Source organism: Notamacropus eugenii, chromosome 5 (genome assembly GCF_028372415.1).
Source record: "Notamacropus eugenii isolate mMacEug1 chromosome 5, mMacEug1.pri_v2, whole genome shotgun sequence".
Taxonomy (NCBI): Eukaryota; Metazoa; Chordata; class Mammalia; order Diprotodontia; family Macropodidae; genus Notamacropus; species Notamacropus eugenii.
In genome coordinates, this window is record NC_092876.1 from 11394810 (window position 1) to 11416740 (window position 21931).

Consider the following 21931-nt stretch of genomic DNA (forward strand, 5'->3'; position numbering starts at 1 on the left):
AACAAATAAATTAGCAAAAAAGAATGTTGTATGAACTGTGCTTTTGTAACTACTAAGAGACTAAAAATGGAATGACAGTGTAGAAATTGGTTGGTTTTATGTAATAAAACTTTGTGCTAAAGTGGCTAACACCGGGGACCTGGGCCACATGGAAGAGATCCACATGGAACTGAACTGAAAGAGACAAGGCTTAGAAATTTTTAGATCAAGGCCCTTTGATAGTTAGTGCAGGTCTCCCTTTCCCAATCAATATAAGACTACAAAATAAGTTTCACAAAATTCACATGAATTATTTCATTGATAAAGGATTATCTCCTTGCTCTGGTTTCAATACTCACACTAAAGGATTAGTAATTTAGAAAAAAATTAAAGAAGCTGATTTGGCTCTTTGGGTAATTCAAAAAAGTAAAGCACTACTGGGAAGTTGAAGTGTCACCATGAAATTCTGAACATCAAGTAGAAAAAAAAAACGTGGACCCTTCTGAAAAAAAATTGAGATTTAAGTAGTGTACATAGTAATTATAAATCAATACTTGGTGGAGTTGAAAATGTTACTGTAGTTAATTAGGAGAATTTAATCAGTCTTGATATGTATGAGGAGATAATAAATATTTGCACCTTTCTCCCAGAGCTGTGGGGAGAAACACATAGTTGTAAAATGCTTATCACACTTCCTGGCTTCTGAAAACCTGTAATATTCAGATGTAATATTCGCTGTAATATTCAGGTCTTGTGGGAATGCAATTGAACGAAATACTATCTCCTCGACAGGTACTTTTTCTAATTGGCATGGAATATGAACCAAGAAATTGAGAATACACAAAGTAAACATTTTAAAATCTTACTTAAAACAGACTTAAGCAACTTTCAAGATACAGAACAAGCCTGGTACATGGGGTAGGTACTACATAAACTACTGTGATTACTGTGAAAATGCCAGAGGTAAAAAGGTAAACGACTTTCTAGGAAATGGTGAGTTTGAAGGTATTTAACTCAAATATTGACACGTGATTGGGGATGTTGTGAGTACAAAGGAGCTAAGAGAAGCTGTTAAAGGAAGTTTCTTCTTTTCAATGCCAATACCAATACATTATATCTGTTATATCATTATAAGGGTATATTTTGTTTTTTTTTTTAAAGACTTAGGAAAGAATAATGAGAATAGTAAATGACTTACTGTCAGGAGAAAAGTAGGATGAAATCCTCTTAGAAGATCTTCGTCTGTGAGTTTCCTTGGGGCGAGACTTGCTGACCCACTATGAGGAATCTCTGCAGCGCTGCCTTTTAAGGAAACCAGACCTCTCCCATCCAAGACTTTGACCCACCCCTCCTTTCAGCTGTTATAACTGATAAACCTTTTAAGGGTGTGTATTTGGGGGGAACAGGGAAGCTGTGTAGGGAAATGTCCACTTTACTGAAAACAAAATATAATGATACTTTTGGGGATTTTTAAAAAATACATTTGAAAAGATTATTCTGAGAAGGGGTCCATCAGCTTCACCAGATTGCCATGACACAAAAAAAGATTATGAACCCCTGATCTAATTCAACCCATCCACTCATTTTATAAATGACAAAACTGAAGACTAGCACTCTCAAGCAGTTAGGTGGTGGAAAATGGAAAGTCTGAAAGACCAGGATTCACATTCTGAGTCTGATACTCACTAGTTGCAATTACCTTGGGTAAGTCCTTGAAAGCTGGGAAGAAGGAAGAAGGAAGGAAGCTGCCTAACTGGCAAAATGTAGGGATTAAGTTAGATGGCCTGGAAGGTCTCTCCTGTCTGTATATCTACTATGATTTAGCCAGAGCTCAGCAGATATTCAAGGACAGACAATGGAAGACAGGTGAAACCCAGCACAGGTTCCTGACCCTGTGGCCTTTCCTCTCTCCCCCTTCCACTCTTGCCAGTCTGTTGGTGACCAGCTCCAATAAGATCCTGTCCTCGAAGAGGCCTTCCAGGACCCCTCCTCCCTCTGCCCAGCAGGAAAACCTTTCACCTGGAGCTGGACATCCCCATCACAGTGAGTCTGGAACCTGTCTGTCACTCATCCTCCCTCTCATCCATCAGCTCCAGGAGGGCAGCCATCATACCCAACCTCTGCTCATCTCCCAGTGTCACTGAGCACATGACTCTGAAAACAGCACGTGTTTTTTTAATAGAATACAGACTCTTCAATCCAATCTATCAATTGCAAGAGCCCCCTGAGGTCAGAGTTCATCTGAGCCAGGTGAGCTGACCTCCTCTGTGGCTGCTGAGCACTCTCTAGCTCCTAACTAACCTTAGGGAACAGATCTCTGGGAACCATTTTTGTTCTAGCCTCTCCAGGGGAAAGGTCACTGTCCTGTCAAGAAAGTACAGGGACAAAAGAATTGAGCAGCTTTGCCTTCTCACTATTGTCAGTTCTCATCCTGTCCATCCCAATTCCCTCCTTCACTTTGCTCCTTTCCATAAGCAGGCCTTGAAAGGCGCTTCCTGTTTTCCTGAAGTTGCCATGGATCTCCCCTCTTGATTGGCTTCAGCACAGGTCAAGCTCTTCCTACTGGCCATTCCATGATTTTATATTCATCTGTCATGTCTTCTGTTCCTTGCTTTTATCATCTGAATAGAGCTTTTCAAAGTCTGCCTGGACTCAAGAGTTCCCCCACATCCACAGTGAACTTTTTAATCATGGTCCTTTTTCTCTCCTCATTGGAATGGTCTGGGTCTTCAGAATTTCATCTTTGAGAGTTTTACTAACCTAGGCAGTAGGGTCACAAAGAGAATCAGGAGCAGAGATGGGATTTAAACCAAGGTCTCCTGACTCTGAATCTAGCCCTCTTTGTACTAAGGTTGGGTTTGAAGGGACCTTCACAGCCTCACCATCAATAAGTAAACATGAGGTCACCCAACAGAACCCTAGCACTTTGGGAAGTATCTGGCTGGGAGTAGCTGCTTAATAAATGCTAGTTGATTGACCAGGAAACTAGAAGCCTGGGTTGGGACAGCCACCCAAGCAGGGGGACAGAATGGGAATACCTTCACCCTGAAAGGAAACCTCTCGCTTCTCCCAGCTCCCATGTGTTCCGAGGGAGAGCTTCTTTCTGCATAAGGTAGTAGACAATGGAATAGGACCAGAAGTCAGTGAGAGAATTTTCATTCCTCCCTGCTGCCACATGGAGTCCATCAACAGCAACAGAGAAAACCCAGAAATCCTCCTGCAGCCACCTCCTGAGCTCATTTTCTGCTTTCTCCAGGTGTCTTTCCATTCATCACACTGGATGTAGAAGGAGGACATGCACCAAAGGATGAGAAAATCATCTGTATGCCAAGCTGGTGAAAGATATGGGCAGTTGCAAAGCAATGAAGCCATTAGGGGGCACCCTACTGTACATAAGGACAGCCAGAGTCAGAAGAACCCAGTTCAAATATGACCTCAGATATTTAATGGCCATGGGACTCTGGGCAAGAGACTTCACCTCTCTCTGCCTCAGTTTCTACTACTATAAAATGGGAATAAGAGTACCTATGTCCCAGGGTTGCTGTGAGGATCCAAGAAGACAGTTTTTGCTGCTCAGCACAACTGACTTAGCACACTGCCTGGCACACATTAGCTGCTCAGAAATGCTTGCTTCCTTCCTCCTTTCTATCCTGCCTTCCAAGGGCTTAGAAGTTCACCAAGGCTTGGATGCGCCTTCACTCTGAAAACCCACTACTGGACCAATGTTCTATTTACACAACTGGTTGGTCTCCAAAACACTTTATACTATACCTCTGCTTTGTCATCTAACAAGGCCCTTTCTTCCTCTTCAACCCTTTCAAATTTCACAAGTTCTTTGTCATTCATTCTGTCATAAAAGGAACTCTTTCTATATCAGTTGGATGGAAGGCTCAACATTTTGCATGGAGCAAGTGTGATCAGGAGATAGCAGGGGATTTGTGGACTGGGATTTTGTGGAGTATGGAGTCTGACTGTGAACCCAGGTCCCCTGCCACCCAGTGGAGCTGTGGATTCCCTACTATACACTGACAGATTCTTACCAGATTGAGCCAGACACCCCTGAAATGTATGTGATCATGTACAGGAGTCCCACGTGACTCGCCTCACTAGGAAAACCTTGGCAGGCTATGGCAGCCCTCAGACCCCCACAAGAGACCAAAACAGAAACCACAGGGACCTAAAGAAAGAGAGGTGAAAGGAGTTTCCTAGAATTCAAATTTAGGAAGGGAGGTGAGAGAGCAAAGTGTTACATCAGGGGATAGGAATGGATAGGTAGGCTTCACGTTTGGATAATGACTTACTCCTGGGAAAGAGAAGGACCTGGAGGGAAGATATTCATTGTCCACATTTTTGAAAGACAGTGGGTCAGATATCAATGAAGAAAAAAAATCGAAGAAAAGAAAGACTGGAATTGAGTCCAATAAAGAGATAGGCCAGTCCTAAGCATCCACTTCAGGGAAACTTTTACAGAGCATCCACACTCTCCTGGCTGCTGCCAAAACCAAGGCTTCCATGGCCCCATACCTTTCTGGCACTGAGGCTCAAGCCCTTCAGGGCTTTCAAGACATGCTCCCCTCCATTTTTCACTGCTACCTTCTCTTCATCTGAGATTTCAAAATGGATGCTCATGCCAGAACTGCCCAGAATGGTTGTTATAGACACCTCCTTAGGCTCAATCCCTTCACCCTGACTTGACTGGACAGTGTTGAATTCATCCCAGGAATTTCTTCCCACCATCAGGCTGAAACCCCTCATTTAAGTTTCTACCTCAGGCTTTTAATCAGTCTCTCATGGACCCACCTGATCCTAAACTTTCTCTGTGTTTTACCAAACCATCACCATATCAGTCATATATCACATCTGCCTAGGAAAAATATCTCACCTTTCATCATATGGGCCAGGGTGACTCTTGACACTGCAGGCAACTTGCTGCAAAAGACAGAGGCTGGTAGAGGCCCTTTAAAGAGGACAATTAGTAAGACTTGCTCCCACTAGTCATGCCCCCTCCACCTCACCAGTGTCGACAAAGAAGGAGCCATGAACACCCTCCTCTCAACAGAGCTATCCCCTCACAGTTCTAGTTGACATCTTCAACTGCTTGATCTCTATCCTAACTCTTCTGCCCTAAAGTGCATATTCCAGTGCCACATATGATGTTGTCTGAAAGCTACCAAGTAGATCCAGAAATTAGGACAGTACCTGGGGTGCAGCCATGCCTGCTCTTTTCATGACCTCCACTGATTACAGGATGATCTAAGTCAAAAAGGGAGAGCAGGGATAGAGAGGAAAACAGAAGCTGCCCACAAGGTTCTATCTCTGTCTTGTCCTACATCTGGGTTTATGTCTGAATTTCTTTCTGTCCCTGCTTCTTTTTCCCACCCAGCTTCTAAACTGTCAAACTTTCAAACTTTTAAAAGCAGAAATTATATGTCAACAATAAAGCAGCTCCAGATGTTTCCATGCTCTAGGACACCTAGAATGAAAAATAAGATGAATTGAGGGTCATTTTCTCTATCAACCTGTCCTCTCAAAATCTGAAGGACTTTATTCCCCAATATATGGAGAGAATGAAAATTCATAAGAGGAAAACACAGACAGTCCAAGAATCTCTTTCCTGCTCTGACATGTTCAGAGGTTTGCTTTTTCACATGGAAATTTCACCCGGCAAATACTGAATTAGGCAACCTGTGAAAGTCATGTTGCTCTATATTCTCAAAGTACAGAAAGTCTTTTGTTCTCTCCGTTTGCAGTCTGTGAGATTTGCATCCAAAGACTGCTCCACATACTCACTATATCACATTGGTCAAGTCACTTCATTCATCTCCATCATTTCCTTCATCCATCACATGAAAGGATTAAACGCAAAGGGCTCTAAGTTATCTTCTACTTCTCAGTTTATGGTGCCAGCATTCAGAGATTCTAGGAATGTAAACCAATGGACTTTATAATCTGGGAACTTCTCTTGGAGAGTTAAGAGTTAAATCAGAAAAACAGGCAATATTGACACGTTTGCTTTTTTCATGATCTCATCACAATTCTACAGGAGAGATTTCCTCAGAAATTCTTCAAGACCTTGAAGAATACCATCTTATGTCAAGATAAGAAGTGATTGCATAAAGATTAATAAAATACAAACTCCCATCTGAGAAAAAGAGCAAAGGGAAAAACAAGCCTAACAATGATACCCTTAAATTCAAACGGGTTAAATTTTCTTAATAAAATGGAAGAAAATAATAAATATATTTGATCAGCAGCTTTTTGGTAGCACAGAATTAAAGGAAACAAAGCTGATGTTGGATGATGGCTGAACTGACTACTAAGTTGCTGTGAATGAATTTTAGGGCATATTTCTGTTTAATAAGTCATGTAAACTTTAAGAAATGAGAAAAGTGTATGAAGACATCCTTAATCAACACAACATGAAGTGTTTGGAATAGAGAATGCAACAAGCAAAATTGCTGTAATATAAATAGAAGAAAGGATGGCCAAAAAAATCCTTGTATTCTCTGCAGCTACAATTAATTATCCAGCTTTTTCCAACAGAAGAGATGAGAAAATATACCTCCTCCGTTTCACTGGAGATTCAAGTGGTGGAACCATAAATATATTGTCAAACTCTTGATGTATTGGTTTGTTTTAGCAAAATTCCTTTTTCTTCTCTTTCAAAATAATGCTAGATGGGATGGTTTAATGAGAAGGAATAGCATAAGATACATTTGGGAATGAGGGTGATCCAAAGACAGGGTGAAGAAATAAAAGTTAAATAAAAACTAGACACCCGCAATTAGGAATTAGCTATTTAAACTGTGGCAAATGCAACAGTGAAAAAGAATAACACTAAATCACAAAAATGACAAAGTGAGGAATTCATAAAAACATGAGAAGACGACTATGAACTACTTCAGAATGGAGTCGAACCAACAGGACAATATACAAAATTATTACAATAACGGAAATAAGTAGAATACCAAAATGATGTCCAAAATGATTCCTCCTGTCCCTGGAAAGGAATGAAAACAAAGAATTTTCACCATTCATGTGAGACGGGAGAGAAAAGAGCCGTCAATTTTTATTTGTATTGTCACTTGCATTTCCTTTACGACTGATCTTATTTAATATATTTGCTTTGTTACAAGGGAGGGCTCATTTATGGAAGTAGAAGGGTGGAACATTTCTAGACATAACTGACATAAAAGGATAAATTTTTGATAAATGGAGAACTAATATAAATATGAAATGCTACAGGCAAACCCTAGAATTTCAGAGTCAGAAAAGACCTCAACAACCATTTACTCTGATCTGTAAGTGAACAAGAAACCTGTTTACAACACATCTGACAGATACTCATTCTCTCATGATTTTCTCATCTTGGGTTCTCTCCAGGCTTGGACACTTTGATCACTCTCCCTCATTGATATTCTTTTTATTCTAGGTTTTGGGGACACCATCCTCTCCTAGCTGCCCTCTTTTCACACAGTGCCTTCATCCAATTAATGGATCCTCTTATAGATCATGAAATTTAACTGTAAGTGTCATCTATGGTTCTGTCCTGGGAACTCTTCTCTTCTCTGTCTATACCACTGCTGAGCTCATCAGCTTGATTGATCATTCAGTCTTAAGATTTCAAATGAGAAGACTCACTTTTTTCTGAGGAAATGGGGTCCACTTTGGGTAAGCTTGAATTTGTAGAAAGTTTTTCCTTATCTCAAACCTGAATTTAGCTCTTCATATGTTCCACTGTTCACAAGAAGGATAGATTGAATCACTCTTCTAGGGGACAATCCTTCAAATCCTCTAAGACAGATCTCTTGGCCTTCTACAGTCTTCTTTGTCCAGAAATACTGTATCCTGATCTTTGTTATGATCCATAAGATTGTCTCTTACCCACCTGTCAGTCATCCTCCCCCTTATCCAGGAGCTAAAGGAGGGAAGCCATGATATCCAAACTCTGTTCATCTCCCATGCCACTGAGCACATGACTGCATACGAGGCATGTGTTTTGGCAATGATGCAGGCTCTTCAATCCAATCTGAAAACTGAACCCTGAGGTCAGAGTTCCTCTTAGCCTGGTGTGCTGTCACCCCCTCTAGCTACTGAGCATTCTCTAGTTCCTTACTTACCTTGGGGAACAGATTTCTGGGAACCATTTTTGTTCAATCCTCTCATGGGCAAAGATGACTACCCTTGAAAGAAAGAACAGGAACTAAAGAACAACTGACCTGCTGTGCCTTCTCCCTATTGTCAGTTACAATCCTGTCCATCCCAATCACCAGTTGGATTTTCCTCTTATCTGCAGATTGGTTGGTTGGTTGTTGTCCTTGGTTCTCCAAGAGGACCTAAATGATATCACCATGATAAAGTGAGGTTTCAGTGTGTACAACTGTGGCAGATCAGACCACTTGGATCTCAGAATTCTCTACCCACAGATTGGGCACACATAATCCATGTGAACATTTGGGGTGCTTATTACAAATTTGTGCATTCTACATTTCCTTTGTGCTATCTCAAATCTGCTTTGCTCATACAGCACCCCATGCTTTCTCATGTGGGCACCCGATGCAGAGTGGTCCTGTGCCAGTGTCTCCCATGCCACACAGTCAAATCCAAAGTTCTTGAGAGACAAATTGAGAGTGTCCTTGTATCACTTCTTCTGACCATCACGTGATACCCTGCCCTAATGCGAGTTATCCAAAACATAGTCTTTTTCACAAGCATACATTTTGAGTTCAAACAACATGATGAGCCTATCTGAGTTGGACTTTTGTATGAACAATAGTCCCCCTACCTTGTAAATCTCAGCTGGAATAAAGTCAGGACCAATTCTTTGGCACATGAAAGGATCCTAATGACTGCCAAAACCTCTTCTTCACTTCGAAATTCAGCTATGAAGGGACTGACTTCAACATGAGGTAAACGATTAATGGCCTCAGCATTGACTCAAGATGGTCTGTTGAGAACACTATGGAAGTGTTCAGCCCATGTCTCTAGGATCATGTCTTTCTCACTAATCAAAGTGGCTCCATCAGCACTGAGTAGTTGTGATGTAACACAGGTTTTTGGTCCATAAAATCTTTCAGGCAATCATAAAAGCACTTTGTATTGTTACTATCAGCATAAAATTGAATTTCATTTGCCTTCTTAATGAGCCTGGAGACCTGCATCTTCTACTTCCTTTTACTTTGCTTTTGATAGAATTAAATGCTGCCTTCTAAGAGATGGATGAACTATCCTGCTGGTAAATCCTGGGGAGTTCTCCTTTTTCGTTTAGCAGCTTCTGGATTTCCCATCATTTTCCTCAAACCACTCTGGGTTTTTGTGAGTGTTCTGGCCCAGATGAGCAAAAGCAGTGCTGTACATCAAATCTCTGAAAGCTGCACACTCCTTTTCTGCTCCACGGTTTCCACCTGTGTGTTGGATCAACTTTCCCTCCAACTCAGCAAGAAACTCTTCATGCTCAGAAAAGAGTTCTGATTGGTTGACATTAATTTTTCTCGTAGTCATTTTGCCTTGAGGGTGGCACTTTGGTGAATGCGAATATTTAGCTTGGAAAGGAGAAGTCTATGATTAGTCCAGCACTCTGCACCACATATTGCCTTTGCCATTCTCACATTTCTTCTGTCTCTTCTGCTTACAATCACTTAGTCTATTATATGCCAATATTTACCACGATAGGGCATCTATGAAGTTTTATTGCATTTAGGTAAATGAAAAACAGTGTTGATGATGAGGTCATGTGATGCACAACTCTTCAGCAGTGAATGGCCAGTGCTGTTGCTGTTTCCAACTCGATTCCTTTCCAGGACTCCCTGCCCAGTCTGTTACTCTGAGCCTACTCCAGCATTAAAGTCACCCAGAATTAGAAGCTTGTCCTCTTTTGGGACATTGATGAGAAGTGTCTCTAGGTCTTCATAAAATTTTCTTTGACCTCATCAGGGTTCATCATGGTGGGAGCATAGTCACTGATGATGGTAGGACAGGGTTTTCCTGCAAGTGGCAATTGCATTCTCATGAGCCTGTCATTCACTCCATTTGACAGGCATACCAACATGCTGACTAGATCAGCTTTGATTGCCATACTTACACCACCTTGACAGCACTTCCCTTCACTGCGACCACTCCAAGAAACATACATCCAGTTTCACCTTCACTAAGGTGGCCTTCATTTGCCAGCCCTGTTTCCCTCAGCTGCTATTTGGATGCAATACCTGTTGAGTTCTCTTGCAATGAGAATGGTTCATCTTTCAGGTCTACTGGATTTTGTGTTTTCTATAAATGTGTGCACATTCCATGTACCAATGATGAGTGGAATCATCCTTACAGATGTTTTTGTACATTTTGTACATTTTTTGTGTGTTTCAACCACATAGTGACATTCCCCACTTGCTGGGGTAATCAGGCAAGGGCTGCGTAAGCAGACAATTTTTAGGGCTCCTTTTCTGGCCCCTTCCTCACACCAAGAGGTGAGCAGTGCAATCTTTAAAAGGCTGCTCAGACACTCAGGGAGCTGCTGAGGACCACTTCTAAAGACAAAGGACCCTATGCCTTGGACCAAAAGCACACCTTGAAAAGCATTTTTTGCTATCCTGAAGTACCTCCTGATTGGCTTCAACACACCTTAAACTTCTCTTACTCATCACTCTGCCCTTTTACATTCATTCCATTATCTGTCCTTTTCTTTTCTACTGTCATCTGGATATAGCTTTTCAAAGTCTGAGTTGACTTAAGGGTTCCTTCCACATTCACATTGGTCTCTTTGTTCAACTCCCTTTTTCTCTCCTCATTGAAATCATCTGGGTCTTCAGAGTTGCCTGTTTGAGAGTTTTGCTAACGTAGGCAGTAGGGTCACACAGAGAATCAATAAAGGATTTGAACTCAGGTTTCCTGACTGTAAATCTTGGCCTCTATTGACTGAGGTCAGATTTGAAGGGATGCTCCCTGCCTCAACACCAAAAATTTAACATGATGTCACCAAGTAGATCCTTACCACTTGGCACAGAATCTGGCACAGAGTAGGGACTTAATAGTTGTGAGTTGATTGATTAGGAACCTGGAATATTAGTCTGGGTGAGCCACCCAAACAGGGAGATAGAATGGGAACACAATGGAATAGGACCAGAGGCCAGTGAAAGAATAGTCATCCCTCTCTGAGTGACAAACAGAGCCCATTCAGAACAACAGAGAAATCTCAGGAGTCATCCTTGAGCCACTTGCTGAGTTTGACTTCTGCTTTCTCTAGGTCAGTCCAACCATCACTCTGGTTGTGGGGGGAAGACATGCACCGAAGGGTGAGAAAACCATCTTATGCCTAGATGGAGATCTGACAAGTTACAAAGCAATTAGGAAACTAGGGGACAACTTATTATAGATAAGACCAGCCATGGAGTCAAGAAGATCCCAGTTCAAATATGACCTCAGATAATTAATGGTCATGGGACACTGTACAAGTGATTTCACTTCTGCCTGCCTCAGTATCTTCTACTATAAAACGGGAATATTAGTACCTATGTCACAGGGTTGCTGTGAGGATCCAAGAAGATCTTTGTGTTGCTCAGCACAGATGACTTAGTGAACTAACTGGCACACAATAGCTGCTGGAGAAAGGCTTGCCTCCTTCCTCCTTTCTATCATGCTTTGCAAGTGCTTAGAAGTTCAACAAAGCCTGGATGACACTTCACTGTGAAAACGGATTGACTATCAGACCAGTGTTCTGTTTATACAACTGGTTGGTCTCCAAAGTGTTATACAGTATAACTCTGTCTTGTCATGCAACAAGGCCCTTTCTTCCCCTTAAACCCTTTACAATTTCCCCAAGTTCTTTGTCATTCACTCTGTCCTAAAAAGAACTCTTTCAAGATCAGCTGAAGTTCCACTCAACATTACGCATGGAGCAAGTGTGATCAGGAGACAGCAGGGGACTTGTGGACTGGGAGTTTGTAGAGTCTGGCAGAGAGTTCCAGTCCCCTTGTTTCCACTGGAGCTGTGGATTCCCTGCTCATAGAAAACATACACACTGACAGGTTCTGACCAGGTAGAGCCAGACAGCCCTGCAATGTATGTGACCACATACAGGAGCCCCACAAGGCTCAGTTCTCTAAGAACACCTTGGCAGGCTGTGGCAGCCTCCAGGCCCCCAACAGAGACCAGAAAAGAAACCACAGGTACCTAAACAGAGGCGAGAAAAGGATGAAAGTAGCTTAGCAGGGTTCATACCTGAGAAGGGAAGTGAGAAAGGGAAATGTTATATCAGGGAAAAGCAAAGGTAGGTAGGCTTCACCTTTGGATAAGGTAGAGAGGAATTTATACTCTAGGATACATGAAGAGGTTGAAGATTCATACCGTGAGGGAGAAAAAGAAGAAAGGGATGGAATTCCCATTAAAAGGAGGAGGGAAAGGGTTAATAACTTACGCTTGGGAAAGAAGATGATCCATAAAGTTACCACACAGGAAGATACCCGGGTCCATACCCAGGAATGACAGTGGGTCACAGATCAGTAAAGCAAGAAATAGAAGGAAGGAAAGCCTGGAAATGAATTCAATAAAGTGTCAGGCAAGTACCAACAATCCATTTCAGGGAAATTTCTGCAGAGCATCCAGATGCTCCTGGCTTCTGCCCAGACCTGGGCCTCCATGGCTCCATACTCTTTGGCACTGAGGCCCAAGTTCTTCACGATTATCAAGACCTGACCCTCTCAATTGATCACTTCTGCCTTCTCTTCGTCTTCAGATTCCAAAATGGATTCTGATGTCAGAACTGCCCAGAGTAATAAGAAGCTTATTACAGACAACTCCTTTGATTCAAATGTGTCACCCTGAGTTGACGGGTCTATGTTGAATTCATCCCAGGAATTCCTTCCCATCAGGCTGAAACCCCTAACTTCAGCTTTTAGCCCTGGCTCTTAATCTGCCACCCACAGCCTTAACTGACCCTGAACAATCTCTTCTTTTTACCAAACCACCCTCATGTCAAGTGCCATATCACATATGCCTAGAATGCCCCTCTCAACTTACATTACATGGGCTAGGGTGACTCTTGGCACTACAGACAACTTGCTTCCAAAGAAAGAGGCTGGTAGAATCCCTTAATAGAGGATATTTAGTGAGAATGACTCTCACTCCCCACACCCCTCAACCTCAACAATGTCCACATAGAAGGAGCCATGAAAACCCTATTCCTGACAGGACAATCTCCTCACAGATCTATTTCACATCTCCAATCACTTCATCTCAATTCTCACTCCTCTGCCCCAAAGCTCTCATTTCAATCCCATGCATGAAGTTAACTGAAAGACACGAAGCAGACCCAGAAATTAGGACAGTCCCTGGGGTATAGCCATGCCTGCTGATCTTACAACCTGCATGGATCACAGGATGACGTCAGTGAGAAAAAAAGGGGGCAGGGGTGGAGAAGAAAACAGAAGCTGTCCACAAAGTCTATCTCTGTCTGTTTCTGTGTCTGTGTCTGTATTCCTTTCTGTCTCTGCTTCTCACTTCCCATTCTCCTCCTACCTCTCAAACTTTTAAAAGCAGAAATTATGTGCCAAATATAAATCACCTTCAGCTTTATCCATGGTCCAGGACACCCAGAATTAAAAAGAAGATAAATTGAAGGTCATTTTCTCTACTAAACTTTCCTCTCAAAATTTGAAAGACTTTATTGCCCCATATATGGAAAGTGTGAAAATCCATAAGAAGCAAACACATCCCAAACATCTCTTTTCCGTTCAGACATATTCTGAGGTTTCTTTCATCACACGGAAATTTCACCCATGAAACACTGAACCAGACCATTTGTGAAAGACATGATGTTCGATGCTCTTAAAAATACAAAACAGAAACTCCTTTGTTCCCTGTTGCTGCATTCTGGGAGATCTGCATCCAAATACTACTCCATTTACTCACTGTATGACACTGGTCAAATCACTTCACTCCTCTCATTATTTCCTTCATCCATCAAAGGAAGCAGTTGGATACAAAGGCTTCTAAATTATCATCTATTTCTCAGTTTATGACCCTAACAGCCTTTTCTAGGAAAGCAAACCAATTCACTTTGTAATGTGAAATCTTCTCTGGGAGGGTTGAGTTTAATCAGAAAATTGCGAGTGATTGACATGTTTCTTCTTTTTATGATCTGACAATTTTTCCAAGACAGATTTCCTCAGAAATCCTTCATGGCCTGGAAAAATCATATATTATCTCAAGATAAGGACACAAGATAAATTAGTCAAGAAATGAGTCAGACACTTTCCCAGCTTCTCCTTCTCCCTTCTTTGTCCCATCAACTCCATAGCATGCTCAAAAACCATAGGAGGTCTGCAAAGAGAGGTGACAGGTAACAATTTTTTCCCCATGAATCACGAACCAGGAACCCTCCAAAAGTGACAGAGCATTCATAAAAAATGTCAGATATGAAACATTTCACACACAAAAGTGACAAGTTGGGCAGGCATCTTCACAGGTCTCATTTATTCCACCTCTTTCTGGATACAGACTTGCAGGACCCTATCATCCTTGCCTGTTTTCTCCAGTCCTACTGAGGCCTTGGTAAAGTTTGTAGACCATGCCTGAATAAATCACATTTGGACACTAAATTCTTATGTGTAGATTTTCTCCTTTTCCCTTCCCCAATGAGCATGCTGATATACTCCATAATCACTCATTTCGAGAGGCCCACTTTGCCAAAGGCAGTGAGGTAGTACAAAGGATAGATTATTGGGACCAGAGTCAGGAAGACTCACCTTCCTCAATTCAAATCTGGCCTCAGACCCTTATTTCTTGTTTGACCGTGGACAAGTCACTTAATCTTTTTTACCTCAGTTCTTCAACTGTAAAATGAGTTGGAGAACTCACTGGCAAGTCCCTTCAATATCTTTGCCAAGAAAACCCCAAATGAGGTCACAGAGAGTTAGACATCCCTGAACAACAATATTCACAGATGTGAAGCTAGGAATGTGTAAGATAACTGGATTCAATGGCCTCCTTTCAAGCTCCTAGAAATCAGAGAGGATTCATTCAAACTTTTATTAAGAATGACCTGGATTCAGAGTTTTGTTTCTGTAAGTCATGAACACTGCCTTTAAGGAGACAGATGGAGGGCAAGTACTGGACCTCACAAAGAAACATGAAACTGTCACACAGATAAGAAAAAAACTGGTGTAAACAAGAGGCAAAATTAGTGCCTATTAAGAGTGGGGAAGAGGAAGCAATGGATCAGTCACACAAAATCACTGATCCCTCATTACCTTAACCAGGTAAAAATAAAGAATCAAAGTCTTTATACTAAGTTCAAAAGGTCTGCACCAGAAGTATACCTCAGATTGATTGAAGAGACCTTTGTCACTCCCTATGGGGCTCGTATAAACTAGTAAGAGTTTGGAATTGGGCATTTGAGTCCAGCCATGCCTCTACCGTGCAATTAGTTGCTTGATCCTCCCAATGGAGTTCTGAATTCCCTTGCCAGAGACAGCAACATCGAAAACATCAAAAAATATGCATTGGTTTCAGTCCGTGGAAGAGCAAAAAGGATTTTGAAAATCAAGTAAAAGAGGTGGAGGAAAAAATGGATAGAGAATTGAGAGTGATGCAAGAAAACCATGAGAAACGAATCAAGACATTGATAAAGGAGACCCCAAAAAACAGCTTCAAAAATAGACTAATCTAAATGGCAAAAGAGATCCAAAAAGTCAACGAGGAGAAGAATGCCTTCAAAAGCAAAATTAGTCAAATGGAAAAGAAGGTGCAAAAGCTCACTAAAGAAAATAGTTCTTGAAAAATTAAAGTGGAGCAGATGGAAGCTAATGATGTCATAAGAAATCGAGAAATTATAAAACAAAACCAAAAGAATGAAAAAATAGAAGACAATGTGTGCTAACTCATTGAAAAAGCAACTGACTTAGAAAGTAGAGGCAGGAGAAACAATCTTAAAATTATTGGTATACCTCAAAAATTTTATCAAATAAAGCCTAGACATAAACTTCCAAGAAATTATCAAGAAAACTACCCTGATATTTTAGAACCAGACGGTAAAACAGAAAGCGAAAGATTTCATCAATTATCTATTGAAAGAGACCCCAAAAGGAAAACTCCTAGGAATATTGTAGTCAAATTCCAGAGTTCCCAGGTCAAGGGCAAAATATTACAAGGAGCTAGAAAGAAACAATTCAAGTACTGTGGAAGTACAATCAGGATAACACAGGTTTTAGCAGCTTCTGCACTAAGGAACCGAAGGGCTTGGAACATGATATTCCAGAGGTCAAAGGAGATAGAATCAAAACCAAAGAAACAAGAGTCTAATACTTCGGGGGAAAAAATGGAATTTCAATGAAATGGAAGGTTTCCAAGTATTCTTCTTGAAAAGAGCAGAGCTGAATAGAAAATTTAACTTTCAAATGCAAGAACCCAGAGAAATAGGAAAAGGTGAACAAGAAAGAGAAGCCATAAGGAGCTTCTTAAAGTTGGAATGTTTACATTGCTACATGAAAAGATGATATTTGTAGATCATGGGATCTTCTTCAGTATTAGGGGAGTTACATATATATGTACGTGTGTACACATATATACATATGTGTGTGTGTGCATGCAAGTATATATCTGTGTAGGGTTTATACATGTGTAACAAGGTTTATGAACATGGGTGTGTGTGTATATTATATATATGAATGTATATATGTATGTACATATGTATGTATGTATGTATGTACACATAGATCAAGGGCACAAGGTGAGCGGCTTTTGAAAGAAGAGTTCCTAAAAAATAAAATTAATTGTTGAGTCCAATGTACTAGGAGTAAGAGAAACAGAGAGATGAAACGTAACAAATCATCTCACATAAAAGAGGCAAGAAAGAGTTTTTACAGTGTAGGGGAAGAGGCTGGAGATGAAAGGGAATAAGTGAGCCTTAGTCTCATGGAATTTGCCTTAAGGAAGGAACAACACACACTCAATGGGATATGGAAATCTATTTTACCCTGTAGGAAGGCAGAGGGGAAGGAAATAGGAGAGGTAAGATAACAGAAGAGACATCAAATTGGTTAAAGGGATAATCAGAAGCAAACACCATTGGCGGAGGACAGATCAAGGGAGAGGAATGAATAAATGGAGGGCAGGATAGGACATAGGTAAAACTGGTTAATTTTTCACCACATAACTCTTATGGAAAAGTTTGGCATGGCTATACATATATGATCTAGAGTGAATTGCTTTCTCAGTGAGGGTGGGTGGGGAGGGAGGAAGAGAGGAAATTTGGAATTCAAAACTTTAATAATGAATATTAAAAATTGTTCTTAAATGCAATTGAAAATAACATGTACCTGCAATGGGGTATATAAATCTACTAAGCCCTACAGGAAAATAATGGGGAGGGTAAGGGAAGAAGAAAGTGGGATAACAGAAAGGAGGACAGATTGGAGAAATGGATGGATGTATACTGTCCTGGGGTGAGGGGTGGGTAGAGGTGTGGACAAATATTTGAATTCAAATTCTTGTGGAAGAGAATGCTGAAAACTGAAATATAAACAAATGACATATTTTTAACTCTTTTAATAAAAAATGTTTTAAGAAAGGAATAGAAGTTATACTTTAAGAGGTAGGAACAGGGTGAGGATTCACTCCCTGGGGAAAAAAGAATAAAGTGAGATGGAATTTCCATTGACAGGAGGAGGGAAAAGATGTAAAGACTTACTCCTGGGAAAGAGGAGGACCTGTAAGATACCTGGAGGGAAGACATTCATTATCCACATCTTGGAAAGACAGTGGGTCAGAGATCAATGAAGAAAAAAATGGAAGTAAGGAAAGAATGGAATTCAGTCCGATAAAGAATTAGGTAATTCCCAAGAATCCACATCAGGAAAACTTCTGCAGAATATCCGTGTGCTCCTGGGTTCCTCGAAGATCACTGCTTACATGACCTCATTACCTTTTTGGCATTGAGGCAAAAACCCTTCAGCGTTTTCAGGACATGCTCCCCTCGATTTCTCACTGCTGCCTTCTCTTTGTCTAAGATTTCAAAATGGATCCTGAAGTCAGAACAACCCAGAATAATAACAGGCTCGTAAGAGACACTTCCTTATGCTCAATCCTTTCACCATGATTTGACTGGAGGGTGTTGAATGCATTCCAGGCATTTCTTACCACCATCAGGCTGAAACCCCACATCTAAGTATCTACCTCTGGGTCTCAATCGGTCCCTCATGGGCCACTTGAACAGAAACTTTCTCTTTTTCTTTTACCAAAGCACCACAAACAAAAGTCATATATCACATCTGTCTAGGACAAACCACTCACGTTTCACCATATGGACCAGGGTGACTTTTGACACTGCAGAAAAATTGCTGCAGAAGACAGGCTGGTAGAGGCCCATTATAGAGGCTAATTAGTAAGACTTACTCCCTTGGATGAATTATCCTGCTGGTAAATCCTGTGGAATTCTAGTTTTTCGTTTAGCAGCTTATGAATTTTCCCATCATTTTCATCAAACCAGTCCTGGGGTTTGTGAGTGTTCTGACCCCTCTGAGCAAATGCAGTGCTGTATACAAAAACAGGGGATGGAATGGGAATAGCCTTACTTTAGATGAAATCACTCACTACTCCTAGCTCTCCTGTGTTCTGCTGGAGAGTTTACTTCCTTTCTAAGGTAGTAGACAATGGAATAAGACCAGAAGTCAGTGACAGAATAGTCATCTTCTCGGCAGCCCTAACAGAGCCTATCCAGGATAACAGAAAAATCCCAGATGTCCCCCTTCAACCCCTTGTTGAGCTCCATTTCTACCTTCTTCAGGTCTGTCCACCCATGAATCGGGGTGTGGGGGGAGGACATGCACGTAAGGGTGAGAAAAACATCTTATGCCTAGATGGAGAAAGATCCGATCAGTTACAAAGCAATTAGGAAACTAGGGGACAGTTTAGTGTAGATAAGACCAGCCATGCAATCAAGAAGATCCCAGTTCAAATATGACCTCAGATAACTCATGGTCATGGCACCCTGGACAAGGGACTTCACCTCTGCCTGCCTCAGTGTCTTCTACTATAAAATGGGAATAATATTACCTATGTCCCAGGGGTGCTGTGAGGATAGAAGAAGACAGTCATTGTTCCTCAGCACAAATGACTTAGCATACTGCCTGGCACACAAGAGCTGCTCAAGAAATGCTTGCTTCCTTCCTCTTTTCTATCATGGTTTGCAAGTGCTTAGAAGTTCACTAAGGCCTGGATGGTATTTCACTCTAAAAACAGATTGACTATCAGCCCAATGTTCTATTTACACAATTGGTTGGTCTCCAAAGTGCTATATAGTATAACTCTGTTTTGTCATCTAACAAGGCCCTTCCTTCCTCTGAAACCCTTTACCATTTCCCCAAGTTCTTTGTCATTCACTCTGTCCTGAAAAGAACTCTTTCAATATCAGCTGAAAGAATACTCAACATTACGCATGGAGCAAGTGTGATCAGGAGACAGCAGGGAACATGTGGAATGGGAATTTGTGCAGTATAGAGTCTGGGTATGAGCCCTGGTCCTCTTCTTTCCCCTGCACCTGTGGATTCCCTGCCCACAGACAACATACACAATGACAGGTTGTCCCCAGGTGGAGATAGACACCCCTGCAATGTGTGTGACCATGACCAGGAGACCCACAAGGTTCAGTTCACTAAGAACACCTTGGCAGGTTGAGGCAGCCCTCAGACCCCCACCACAGACCAGCACAGAAACCACAGGGAAAAAAAGCACAGGAGAGAGAGAGCTGAAAATACTTTACCAGGGTTCGTACTTGAGAAGGAACGTAAGAGATGGAAATGTTACATCAGGGGAAAGCAAAGATAGGTAGGCTTCACATTTGGGTGAGGTATAGAAAAATTTGTCCTCTAAGATGTATGAAGAAGTCGAGGATTCACACTGTGAGGGAAAACAAGAAGAAAGAGGGGTTAGGGTGAGGAATTCTCATTGAAAGGGGGGGGAAAAGGCTTAATGACTTAGTCCTGCAAAAGAGAAGGAACCATAAAGGTACCAGGCAGGAAGACACCAGGGTCCACACCCTGGAAAGACAGTGAGGCAGAGATCACTGAAGCAAGAAAAAGAAGGCAGGAAAGACTGGAATTGAGTCCACTAAAGACTCAGGCAAGTCCCAAGCATCCACTTCAGGGAAATTTCTGCGGAGCACCCACATGCTCCTGGCTTCTGCCCAGACCTGGGCTTCCATGACCCCACACTTTTTGGCACTGAGGCCCACGTTCTTCAGCGTTATCAACACCACCCCCTTCAGTTTTTCATTTCTGCATTATCCTCCTCTTGAGATTCCAAAGTGGATCCTGATGCCACAACTGCCCAGAATAATGAGAAGCTTCTTACACACAGTTCCTTTTGGCTCAAACCCATCACCCTGAGTTGACTGGCCAGTGTTGAATTCTTTCCACCATCAGGAAGAAACTCCTAACCTGTGATTTTAGCCCTGACTCTCAATCTCCCACCCACAGTCTTAGCTGACCCCAAAGCATCTCTCCTTTTTACCAAACCACCCCCATATCCACTTAAGTATCACATATGCCTGGCATGCCCCTCTCACCTTTCACCACATGGACCAGGGTGACTTTTGACACTGCAGGAAAATGGCTGCAGAAGACAGAGGCTGGCAGAGGCCCATTAGAGAGGCTAATTAGTAAGACTTACTCCCATTACTCACTACACATGCCCCCTTCACCTCACCAGTGTCAACATAGAAGGAGCCATTAACACACTCCTCTCAACAGAGCTATCCCCTCACAGTTCTAGTTGACATCTTCAACTCCAAGTCTATCCTCACTCTTCTGCTCTAAAGTGTGTATTTCAGTGCCACCCTTGATGTCACGTGGAAGCTACCAAGTAGGCCCAGAAATGAGGACAGTACCTGGGGTGCAGCCATGTCCTCTGTACTCACGACCTCCACTGATTGCAGGATGTTCTAAGAAAAATGGGGGAGCAGGGATAGAGAGGAAAACAGAAGCTGCCCACAAGGTTCTATCTCTGTCTTGCTCTACATCTGGGTTTGTGTCTGAATTTCTTTCTGTTTCTGCTTCCCTTTCCCACCCTGCTCCTACCTTTCAAACTTTTAAGAGCAGAAATTATACGTGAAAGTTAAAGCAGCTTCATGTCTTTCCATGCTGTAGGACACCCAGAATGAAAAAGAAGATAAATTGAAGGTCGTTTTCTCTATCAACCTGTCCTCTCAAAGTCTGAAAGGGTTTATTCCCCAATATATGGAGAGAATGAAAATTCATAAGAGGAAAACACCGAGAGCCCAAGAATCTCTTTCCTGCTCTAACATATTCAGAGGTTTGTTTTTTCATATGGAAATTTCACACATCAAACACTGAATCAGGCAACTTGTGAAAGTCATGTTGCTCTGTATTCTTAAGATACAGAAAGTCTTTTCTTCTCTCCCTTTGCAGTCTGTGAGATTCGCATCTAAAGACTACTCCAGATACTCACTATATCACCTTGGTCAAGTCACTTCATTCATATGAATTATTTCTTTCATCCATCACATGAAAGGGTTAAATGCAAAGGCCTCTACGTTATCTTCTACTTCTCAGTTTATGCTCCCAGCATTCATAGATTCCAGGAAGGCAAACAAATTGACAGTATAATCTGGAAACTTCACTTGGAGAGTTAAGAGTTAAATCAGAAAAACAGGCAAGATTGACATGTTTGCTTTCTTCGTGATCTCATGACAATTTGGACTCGTTTATGGAAGTAGAAGGGTGAAGCATTCCTAGACATAACTGACATAATAGGATAAATGTTTGATAAATGGAGAGCTGATAAAAATATAAAATTCTACAGGCAAATCCTAGAATTTTAGAGTCAGAGAAAACCTCAGCAACCACCTACACTAATCCGTAAGTGAACAAGAAACCTGTTAACAACACATTTGACAGATGGTTGTTCTCTCCTCATGTTCTCATCTTGGCTTCTCTGCAGCCTTGGA